The sequence below is a fragment of the Pteronotus mesoamericanus genome, unplaced genomic scaffold (assembly GCF_021234165.1).
Source record: "Pteronotus mesoamericanus isolate MK-2021 breed Mesoamerican mustached bat unplaced genomic scaffold, CSHL_Meso_final contig_502, whole genome shotgun sequence".
NCBI lineage: Eukaryota > Metazoa > Chordata > Mammalia > Chiroptera > Mormoopidae > Pteronotus > Pteronotus mesoamericanus.
The window spans coordinates 5,030,741-5,043,239 of NW_026555187.1; the positions used below are offsets into that span (position 1 = coordinate 5,030,741).

General features: G+C 36.0%; 1 protein-coding gene across 4 annotated transcripts in view; it reads left to right on the forward strand.

Annotated features, from left to right (window-relative positions):
• PPP3CC (protein phosphatase 3 catalytic subunit gamma) overlaps positions 1–12,499 on the forward strand; it is an 80,019-nt gene that overhangs the window by 18,149 nt on the left and 49,371 nt on the right. The window lies entirely within an intron of this gene.

Consider the following 12,499-nt stretch of genomic DNA (forward strand, 5'->3'; position numbering starts at 1 on the left):
TGTGTTTACGGTATTGTAACATGAGGAGCTGCTACTAAAAAAGGTATGATCTTAAGTAGTCTGTAATGCACATTGTGGTTTGGTTTGGTTCAGTTTATCTGTTTCATAAGTCGTAGTGTTTTTCTGAGAATTGGTGAGTAATTTGTGGTTTCTGTTTCAGTTCTTACTGGAGGAGCTACCATTTAGGGGAAGTGATCCATTACTGGATAGGCTGTGAATGTTTATCAAGCTTTGGATGGTAGTAATTCGGGCTTCCATAAGCACCAGCCCATTTTGTTCTCTTTCTTAGATTATCATTTATTGAACTGTCTGGCATGATAATAGCTGACTGCAGCATTGAAGGCCCCGGTGACCACACACACGGTATCTGAAACAGACAAAACCTCAAAAAAGGATTGTTGTTAAAGACTGAAGTACTGTCCTATGTTTCCCATATTTATTTGGATTTTCCTTTGGCATCTAGGTAATCTTCTCCCCTTTAATATGGATTATTTACCAATGCCAGTGTCTAAAAAATTAGTCCTATATTTGGTGATTGTCAGGGATAAAGATCTTCGTAGTACTAAGCATAAAGGACAAGGTGTTTATTTATAGTCTAGAATCTTGAATCAGAGATAGAGAGAAGAAAACAGCCAAGAGAATTAACGGGCAAAATCATGCAACATGCATGGTAGTCAGTGGCTTCTGGCACCTGGCAGGATGTGTTCTGATAACCTTGGATGTAAATAGTCTGTTCACATTGTCTTCTGCTTTTAGACCAAAACAGTTCTGGAAATCCTGGCTCAGCCACAATGTCTGTCCATAGCAATGATGCCAGCAATATACATAATTAATTTTTTGTAGTATCAATAATTATGAGTGAGTGATACATAACTTTATAGAAGTTAACGATATCTCCACAAGATTCAATTTTTGATCTTTAGATAATAGCTGGGAATTTTAGATGAATGTAAGAAAGAAACAGAAACTTCTTGTGCATATTGTTCTATCGGCTTTAGTTAAGTTGTTTTATTAACCATCATTATCAGAATGGAAGAGAGTGGAATCTCTATTAATAAAGTCCATAATCAGCTTTATAAGGAGCTAGTCACTGATCATCCTGAAAGTAAGAACATGTTGTGAACAGAGAGGACTATTGACAAATCTCCAGTGTTTTGATTTATCCTATGAATTTCACCCATACAAGCTTATTTAAACATAGAAATAAAATCTTTTTGTAGACAGCTAATGTGTCATCTTTGTATATGAATGTTTCTTTTAATCTAAAAGATACCCGAATATTGAAGCATATTTACTTTTAACACATTTTACTTATATGTGATTAACTTAGGAAGGCAGAAATTCCCATTTTATGTATCAAGTTTTTTTCCTTTTAATTCAACTTTAATAAAGCAAAGAGTTCTCACAATATTTTTTAGTTAATTACAAGTTGGAGAATGCAAACAAGACTAATAGTTTCTATAATCCTTTAAAAACATTTTTAATAAGGTAAAGGACCAAATCTCTGTGTTACCTAATGGTCGTTTAATATAAACCCAAAGATAATGTAGGTGTGATAAATACCCTAACAGCTTTATCATTCTGAATTCAGAGGACAAAACCAGGAGAATTGTCAAGTGACATGTCATGACTATCTAAAGGTAAGAAGTAGTAGCAGGCAGTATTGGTATCTTTAAAAACATGGCAGTAAGTGGCAGTGATTATTAGAAATGTTACCTTTTTTCCAAAAGTAAGGAAGTAAAAAGAAAAGATTTTTGAGTATGTCAAAAAGCACAGAGAGTTAAACAGAATATTTTGATGATTTAGGAAATGTCTTATCCTGGGCACAGACTAACTCTGCTCTTTTAACAGAAAATTCTGGTTTTACTCTCTTTGTTTATTATTCATGAAAGAATTTGCATTAAATGGATCTATAAAAGCATTTATTATGATAAACTCACATTTGATCAATTTTGTCAAAAATTTGATGCATTTTATTTCTCCCTTGAATATTTTTTTTTTGCAGCTATTTCAAACTCAGACAAATAAAGTGTAGCTATTCCCACACCTTCCACCCTAATGGTATACTACTGAATTTGTCTTTTACTTTATTCTTTCATATCTTGTCACAAGCAGAAGTTTCTCTCCCCCGCCTCGGCTTTATTGAGATATAATTCGACATATAACATAAGGTGTACAATATGTTTATTTGATATACATATATTGCAAAATGATTCCCACCATAGCATTAGCTAACAACATATTAACACATTTCTTATTTTGAAACAAAATTATTTTCTTTATTCCTAGATAAGCAAAGGCACCTCTGATATGCATTCACACTCCCCTGTCTTCCCATACATTTGAAAGAATGTAAATCCTTCAAAGTCAGTATAGCTAAAAGACATTGTTACAGTTAAAGGTTGAATGAGAGGGAAATTCTGCATGTTAGAAAAATCCTGCCACCTGAGTTATCTTCCAGAGAGTTACAAATTATAAGGGGATTTCTTTGTTTCTTAAGGATTAAGTAATCTCTCAGTTCTCTTCAGGGTGATGCCAATTAGCTTCTTCCAGGTTTTGCATCTCTAGGCACATGAGCATAGGGACAGTTAGAGACCAGGAGGCCTGCACAAGCCTGAGCTCCATAAACAGCCCTTTTTCGCCTGGGGCTTGGGACTTCTCTCAGGGAGGCAGTTTTGGAATTTGAATTGCATTTGGGACCCTCCTTATATTCAAGAATGCAGATCATTGCATATTCAGAATTTTGTTTCCTTTTTTAAGTTGCCTCTCAAATAAACAATCTTTGTTCTTGTTAAAAGTTCCCCAAGCGGTCATTTGTAAGTCAGTTTTTTTGTAAAATTATTCCATTTGTTGAATTATATCTACAATCTGAAAATGTGAATGAAGCAGAGGCGGCACAGAGGAGACAGATTCAGGCTGAGAAAACTCCCTGTGACCTGCAGGGATTGGTAAAGGACATCACTTTTGCAGTCTCGCATCTCCAGATGTGAAGTGACACCGAAGATCAGCTGTCATCAACTGGGGGCTCATCAGAACCTAGGCTCCAAGCAGACAGAACTAAGCAAAACACTTTTCAGGATTCTAAGGACTAAGGAAAGTCCTAAGGAAGTTTTAGAAAAAGTGACCCAATGCAAAGTTTGTCTAAAGATACTGTTCTGATGAGATCTGAACTGTCAGCCTTTAGGGCTGGCTGGAAGAGACATTGTTATTAAGGCCTATGTGTATCCTCTGCCTATGGACTTTGTCTCATGGGTGAGTGATGCTCAAAACGCTGAACAGGCAGGCAGATGATAAGAGCGCTGTTAATTAGGTAGAAGCCAAATTTCGCTCACAAGCAGTACAATCTGACAAGATTTAAAGTCAGAGGTCCCAAATATCACCTTGACCCTGAAGTGCCCAAGAAAATTATTGAAGCTCAGATGCCTCACTGTCAGGCAGGGTGGCCTTGAGTAGGTGGAAGTCAAGTGGTCTCGTACGTGCACCCTTACTAAGTTGTGGGTCTCCCCAGAAACAGAGAGGCCAACTGAATCTTTGTGGAAGTGCCAGTTGTTAAAAACCACCTACGAAAGCCCATCAACAGTTTACTTGTAGTTAAAGAAAAAGAGTTAGGTTTATTCAACTTCCTACAACAGGCGGAGAGAACTGGAGGCACTAGGGATCTTCTCAAAAAGGGAGGCAGTTCAGAAATGCTACTCATTGGATACCGTGGTTTGATTAGGGACTGTTAGATTTTTGGATGGAAGGTTTTAATTGGGGAAAAGATGAGTTAGAATTTGTAAACTAGATGAGTGGTTAGAACTTGAAATTTCAGTGTTAGATCAGATCTAGTATCTGTGCAGTTACTGTTCAATTTGTTTGCCTGAGGTATTATCAGCGAACATATGGATCTGAAGGATCTGGTGGTAGAAAGAATTTGAGTTTAGTCTGTGATGCATGTTGTGGCTCCGTTTGGTTCAATTTATCTGTTTTATGAGTCATAAAACAGCATCTGTTACTTTTAATAAAGTTTATAAAATTTGAAAAATTAGAATGTAAGACAAAGCAGATAGAAAAAAACAAAACCATCTATAGTCCAAATACTCTTGCGTATGCTTTTATCATTTTCTTTCCATTTTTATTGTTCACTTAACAAATATTATGATTATGTAGTACATGAAAACTTATACTTATGTATTAAGTATATTTTTTGTATTATAAAAATACAAAGGTTGCAACTTTTGATTTCAAGAGGTATCTGATGTTAGTTCCTTGTGTATATAAAAGTGTACTTGTAATTGTAGAAAGGCCTTAGGAAAAAACTTTGACTTTAAGAAATATGTATTAGTTTTCTATTGCTGTGTAACAAATTACCACAAACAGTATATTAAAACCATACCATTTTTTCCCCTGGCCAGGTAGCTCAGTTGGTTAGAACATCATCCCCATATGCGAAGATTCCAAGTTTGATTGCTGGTCAGAGCGCATACAAGAATTGACCAATGAACCAATGAATGCACGAATAAGTGGAACAACAAATCTCTCCCTCTCCCCCGCCTCCTCTCCTCCCCTTCCTTCCTCTCTCTCTCTGAAATCAATTTAATTTTTTTTTAAACTACACCATTTTTTAGCTCACAGTTCTGTGAGTCAGAGTCCAGTTCTAGCAAGGACTTCTTTGCTCAGGGCTTCAAAGACAGCAATCAAAGTGCCCGTCAGGCACTTCTTCACGTGGAGGCTCTGGGGAGCAGCCTGCTCTTCAGCCCACTCAGGTTGTTGGCAGTTCCTTGGAGTGGGAGGATTGAAGTCCCAAATTTTTTTTGTGGTTGCCACCCAGGGACCACTCCCAGCTCCCACAGGCTGCCTGCATCCCTTGTTTTGTGGCCTCTTCTGTCTTCAAACCAGTCGTGGGGAACTTGCCCTTCAAATCCCTCTCATATTTCAGGTCTCTGAAACCGGACAAATCTGATCTCTATATCTAGATTTAAAGGTCTCATGTCAGGCTCACCTGGACAGTCTCCCTATTTTAAGGTCAACTGAGTGGGGACTTTAATTATGTTTGGAGACTTCTTTCACAGCAGTACCCAGGTTATTGTGTGATGGAATAGCTGGGAGAAGTGTGTGCATATATCGTGGGCCAGGGAGTGTCGGCTTCCTGTCTGCCATATGTATTTTTAACGTTTTGAAGCATAAGCCGCATGATTTCCTGTGTTGTCTTAGTAACTCCTGGTTGTTTATATGTGTAACTTAAATTTGAGGTTGAATTTTTTAATATTATTAAGAGTCAGTTTTGGATTCAGCTCTGCTGATCTGAGAAAAGTCTTAATTATTTATGTACAAAACTGATTAATGTTGGGAAAGTTGTTGACAGTGTAATTGCCCCCCCCCTTTTTTTTGCTCTTGGCATGTTATTTTTCTTTTAATGAAGTTTATAAAATTTGAAAAAAAATGTAATGTAGGACAAAGTAGATAGAAATACACAAAACCATCTATAGTCCAAATATTCTTGTTTATGCTTTTATCATTTTCTTTCAATTTTTATTGTTCACTTAAAAAGAAATATTATGATTACATAGTATATGAAATAATTATACTACTTAAATATATTTTTTGTATTATTAGAGTAGTATAGGGTCATTGAGGAAAGTTAAAAAATAGAAGAATAGGAAGAATAAAATAATTTGCAATCTTGTTACCTGGAACAAATACTTAGGTATATTTCCTTAGTGCTTTTTCTAACCATTACTTATAGTTTAGAATATATTCTATGGATTTATTTTTTAGGTAGAGTTAACACGGAAACATTTGTATATTTAAAGTAAAAGTTATTTGACATATTATTTATCACCTAGTAGTTTTTTTGGATATTAACCTTTAAAAATGACTTCATTGATTCTATATGAATTTGTTTTAGATTATAAATGTGCCTTTTATTTTTAAGTTTTTACATATGTATGTATGTGTGTATGTATGTATGTGTGACACGTATATATAGCTTTATAATCAATATTTAATGGAATAGTAAAAAAAAAAAAAAAGAAAGAAAGAACAAATGAACTCCATTGTCTCTCTCAGTTGATTCACTCCCTATGGCCCTGACAGCTGAGTGTTATGCTGTCCTGTAAATTATTATCATCATCAGTGGACCGGGGCATCAGTGGTTCCATTGGCTCTTCTTACTACCTCTTGCTCCTTGAGACAAGACGCCCATGGTTCTGGCCTCCCTATGGGGAATAGCAGCTCAGAAGAAGAAAATGCTTTGAAAAGAGGTTTTAAACAAACTTAAAAATTAAAACAGCACATGTGCCTCCTTTTACCTCTTCTGGCCTCTTATACTAATTATAATGCCAGAATATCTCAGCTGAAGATGCAAACTGATATTGGAGCTCAGTGCAGTAGTATTTCCCTGCTGACACATTGATAAGCTGGACTCTCTTGCTCTATTAATGATAATAGTCCACTAAAGATAATACTAATATACAAGATACCGTAAAAACTCAGCTGTCAGGAGCCCTTAGGGAGTGAATCAGTTTAGACAAACAAGGGAGTTTCTTTTCTTTATCCCTTCCCTTCCCCTTCCCCTTCCCCTTCCCCTTCCCCTTCCCTTTTACTTTCTCTCTCCTTCTCTCTTTCTTTCCTATTCCATTAAATGTGCAAAAGTGCACAGATTCTAAATATACACCTTGATGACTTTTCACAAAGAGAACACACTTGTGTGACCAGCATCCACAGTGAGAAATAGAGTATTACCTGAAGTGTTGAGGTAGTCCCTTTGATTCTGTGAATGTCTTTCTATAACCTTCACTCATAGCATAGATTATGGGCTGGGTACAAAATTTATAGGTCACAACGTTTTCTCCTTAGATTTCTATACATGTTATAACAGGTTAAAAATTTAATGTTTCAGGAAAAAACCTGTAGACCATTGTGAATTAAGTTTTTTTTCTTTATCCTTGTAATTCAAAATTTTTTTAAGGATGTGACTCTTGATTAACTTTTCTTGACATACAGAAATCCAATTTAATTAGTTTAAACAAACTTCTAGCTCAGAAAAGTTACCTAATTTATTTTGAATATTTCCCCTGTCACCTTGGTTCTAATTTATATCTTCAGGAATATCATTAACTCTTATTTTGGCTCTCCATTGTCCCTTCTCTGTAGGTCACCTCGTGTTATTTTTGTATGTGTCCTTTCCCTTGGCATTCTCAAAGAACTTCTCTATTTTGTCTTCCATATTACATATTTTATTTTTAGCATTTTGATTTCTGCTCTTTGCTCTCTCCCAGCAATTCTCCGCTTTCTGAACCAGCCATTTTTTCATCTCATGATTGCTTTATGTTGCTATTGCATAGAGGCCATGTTGTCTTATTTTTTATTTTTGTTAGCTTCATAAACATGTCTTCTGTATCTTTTATTTTCGATGCTTTGCTCTTTCATTGTATCTTTGGGATGGTATTTTTTCCCCTTGCCATGCAAAATTTTTGTCTTTTTTTTTTTAAAAAGATTTTGTTTATTTTTAGAGAGAAAAGAGGAGAAGAAAGAGAGAGAAACATCAATGTGTGGTTGCCCCTTCCGTGCCCCACACTGGGGACCTGGCCCACAACCCAGGCATGTGCCCTGACTGGGAATCAAACCAGCAACCCTTTGTTTTGCAGCCCAGCACTCAATCCATTGAGCCACACCAGCCAGGGCTGTCTTTTTATTTTTAACTGATGATGCCAACAGCCTATTTAGTGTTTGCGCATAGTAAGTGCTCTGTAAATATTGGGCTGGCCAAAAAGTTCCTTTGTTTTTTCCGTAACATGGGCTTTAATAGCACTTAGTTGTCTTTAACTTCATTCAAAACAGTTTTGATTGTAGCGTGACAGCTGTCATATCAACATGCATTAAAGAAACCTTATAAAAATTGGTGAATTTTTGTGTAGCCATTTTAGTATTGAAGATGGAAGAAAATATGCAACATTTTCAGCATATTATGCTTTATTACTTCAAGAAAGGTAAAAACACAACTGAAAGGCAAAAAAAGATTTATGCAGTGTCTGGGAATCGATCAAATGGTTCCAAAGTGTTTTGAAAAGTTTAGTGCTGGAGATTTCTCTATGGACGATGCTCCACGGTCAGGTAGACCCGTTGAAGTTGACAGTGATCAAATTGAGACATTAATTGAGAAAAATCAACATGTATCACATGGGAGATAGCTGACATACTCAAAACACCCAAATCAATAAAGTTATTGGTGAAAATGAAAACTGTGTCTTTTAATTTTCTGAACAAACCATGTGGACTTTTCAGCCAACCCAGTGTTTGTAGTGTCTGCTTAAGCTTGAGTGAAGCGAATGTGCCTGGTCTGAGGTCACGCAGGGCCTGGCGCCTCTGGGATTACTGACGGGAGCACCTGCTGCCCTGGACAACAAGGGTTCCAACAAGCGTCCGGGAGACCAAGGCAGGAGCCGAGAGTCCTGGCTGCTGCCATTTATTGGTTAAAGCAAGTCAGAAAGGCTAGCTTGGATTCTAGGGGACAGGAATTAGACTCCACTTCTTGAGAGAGGAGAAGCAGTGTCACATTGCAGAAGAGTACATGGAGTGGGAAATATTTTTACAGCCATTTTTAAAAAATATACTCTATTACAGACATTGTAACAGCAAAATATGTAACAGTAACTGAAATTTCCAAAAATTGGATATTGGTTAAGTAAATTATGATATAGTAAGTGAATTATGGTATTTAGAAGGGAACATTTTATGATTTGTACATCAAGATATTTATCTTGATCAAAACTCTATTACTAGTACCTAGAACAGTGCCTAACACATAGCAGCAACTTTCAATAAAATTACTTGAACGAATTCCTTGAAGAGACTTGGTAGGTTGTTGTCAATCATTTATAATTTTTATAGTGAGACCTTTTATTTTGTTTTCTTATTTTCATATGTATTTTAGTTAGAAGTTAAGAACTATTATAATCAGGAGTTACTAGTCATTTTCTAATGGGAACTACATTTTAATTTGAATCAAGTATTTCTAAAATATATGCTTTATATCAATATTTATTCTTGCATTTTTATCCCTTCTGTTTATTTAGTAGGAAAAATCATGAGTTCTTGTTTTATTTTGACAATTGGCAAATCAGAAAATATTTAGTACATACAATTTCTAATGTGGCATCCTAAATTATTTTGAAACATTTGAGAATAATCTACTTTAATGTTTTTGTGTTAATAGATATTCTTATTTGATAATAGCTTGGAAAATACAGAATGGCCCATTTAAAATGGGCTCTGATTTAAAGGTATTGTTAGAGGCATTGATGACTCGGCTTTTTTCCCCCCTTCTGAGTAGAGAAAGTATTACCAGGTTCTATTTTCAAGAAATGGCCACAACAATATTTCTAGTTTCGCATGCTTTCACAGAATTTTGCTGCTTTGTGTCAATGGGTGGGATCTATTTCCTCTTCCCTTGCACTTGGCACGTTGTGATTGCTCCAGCCAATTAAGTATGGTGGGAATAATGCTGCATGGCTTTTGAGGCTATGATGTAAGAAGGATACAGGTTTCTCCTGGCTTTCTCTTAAGATGCATGTCCTTGGTTAATATTCAAAATTTATAAAGAACTTACTCAACTCCAAAAAAAGTCCAATTTAAAAACAGGCAAAAAACCTGAATAGCCACTTCTCTGGAGAGGACATACAGATGGCCAATAGGCATATGAAAAGATGCTCAATTGCACTAATCACCAGAGAAATGCATTAAAACCACAATGAGATATCACCTCACACCTGTCAGAATGACTATTATCAATAAATCAACAAACAACAAGTGCTGGTAGGGATGTGGAGAAAAGGGAACCCTTGTGCACTGTTGATGGGAATGCAGACTGGTGCAGCCACCGTGGAAAGCAGTATGGAGTTTCCTCAGAAAGTTAAAAATGGAACTGCTTTATGACCCAGCAATTCTACTTCTGGGGATATATACAAAGGAAATGACCGCTATATAAATGGAATAAAGAGGCAACATACAGCCGCAGAAGAAAAGATGCAAGGAACAACTTTTATGTTACAGTTCATAAGATGTTAGAGGCTAAACTTCAGCTTGTTTATCTGCCTGCTGTCGAAGTGTTCAGGTTGTATTTTTTATGAGTGTAATCCTGTGTGCCATGAAAGGCAGTTGGAAGTGAATTTGTCTGGGGTTTGGGTCCTTAGAGCAAGGTTACTATTCATTGTGAAGTGAGTAGCGAAGTCAGTTGAACATCATCTTTTGTGTCCGTTAGATTTACTGAAATCTCCAGACTTGGGCTTACAGATGCACAATATCCAATTCTGGCTCTAGTTTGTTACTTCTCTCCTCAAACCCCGGTTTATCCGCACCAGTGTTACTAAAAGTGTCTCTGGACCAGCGTCATGTCCGTGCACCAGTCCTTACTAACTGCGATGAGTGCAGAGGATCAGTAAAAGCTTTTCTAGCCATTTGACATTGACACAACATTCGTGCATGTGATCAATTTTCTAGTAATTTATTTTTAGTACATTTTACAAAGTATTGGTTTTGACGGATTGGGGCTGGGGGAGTTCCCATAGATGGTTTACAAGGCACTACTCTATAGTCGCTTTTTCCCCCCTCAGAAATTCCAAACTCCTTGTAGCCATGTGGCCACAGTAGATACTCTAAGAAAGGACTGGAAGACTAGTCAACTGTGACTATGTGATGAGTGGAGAAAAAAGGTGCTGATATCTGAGATTAGTTGTGTCTTAGAATTTCCTTTAAGCATTATCCTATTTTACTCTAACACCATTTTAATTGCACAAGAATTGCCTGGGGCACCTGTTAACATGCAAATACCTTGTGCAGGATCCTCACTTTTTGAGTTCTCATTCCACAGGCCTGAGACCCAAACATCTACATTTGTGGATTCTAATAAGTGTTGTTCCTGGATATATCATTCAAAACAGGTACTTGAGAGTAAAGGAGGGGGGCACTACCAATAATTACATCAGGACAAAATAAACAAACTTGGAATATCACAATAGGCATACATACATATGGTTACTCTGTATTGGAGGCATATTTTTTTAAAAAATGGAGATTTAAAATTTCATTGGAAAGTTTCCGCTGTTTCCTTTCGTGATTAAACTTAGCTGGATTTCCTTTAGTCTCCTCAGGACTGTGGCTGTTCCCACTCTTCTATGAATCACCTCAACTATAGTGCTGGTAGAAATAGCTATTAAAGGAAGGGAGATAGAATTCAGGGCTTCTAAACTTAGCCAGGACTAACTTGAGGTGAGGTAGGGCCCACTCCTTTAAAGCTCAAGATTCTTATTTCCTGATTTCACAGGTACTGATTTCATTTGCCCTAAAAATCTAGGACTCTTTGAAACTTTCTGTTATGCATGTCCCAAGCCAATCCTGATTCTTCTTAGTGTTCCTGGCTCAGCTGTGTCCCATTTCTCTTAGCTGGACTTAATCCCCTTGACCCAACTTCAACCTTGCTTTTGCTTTCATTTAACTAAGTGATTTGTTTATTTGTTTTGTTTTAAATAAATTACAACGGAAAGATTTGAGAGAAAGAAAAAATATCTCTCTGAATTCCTCCCTCAGGAGCTCCTTAGATTGTTGTCACCTGTACTTACATAACTTTTATGATATAAAGGAAAGTGGATTATATTTTGTAAACTTTTCTGATTATAACTGGAGGAAAGTTATTTTAACCTGTAGTAATACTACTGGTAGAAGTTAAATAATTTCTATGGATGTCTTGTGTCTCGTACTGTCTCTATTATGATACTTTTTTTGACGATTCCAATATATTTGATTTTATCTTATTTCATGTCATTCTTAGATTGTTGACCAATTTCTTTGATTTACAACGTGGGAGATTAAAAAGAAACAGACTTTCTGTACAGTTCATTTCAAAACTGGGAAAGGGTGGAGAATAAGAGTTTAAAGAGGTAAATTAAGTACAAAAGAGGAATGGTTAAGTGTGAAATCTTCCATTTTTCTATTTTTTGAATCAAGATTTCAGAGTACTGGTGGTTCTCTGATGTCATCTATAAGAAATTAGATTAAATAGAGGTCTTGACTGAGCCTCATGTAAATTTCTCGAAAGAAGTTTTCTCTAAAGTTTATACTCTTTTTTTTTTTTTGGTAATTCTTTCTACTTCTTTTTTATTGTAAGGGTTTCACACATATTACAATGGTAGAGAGGAAAGCATTATGAACTTCCAAATGAACATCACCCATCTATAACACTGCTCATTCCGCCCCCCATTATCTAAATATAATTATATCAAATAGCATAAAACTTCATCTGAAAATATTTCAGTAAGAATCTCTAAACTATAAAATATCATCTTGTTGTTATACACAACCGTAGTACCATTAAATTTTAGTAAAATATTTAAGGAAACCTGTTCAGGTTTTGAAGACTCAACCAGATGAATAAAAGATTTATCGCAATATTTTATTCTTGCTCTACTTTAATTAATTTGATTGATTGATTTGAATGAAGGGTGGGGGGCAGAGAGAGAGAGAC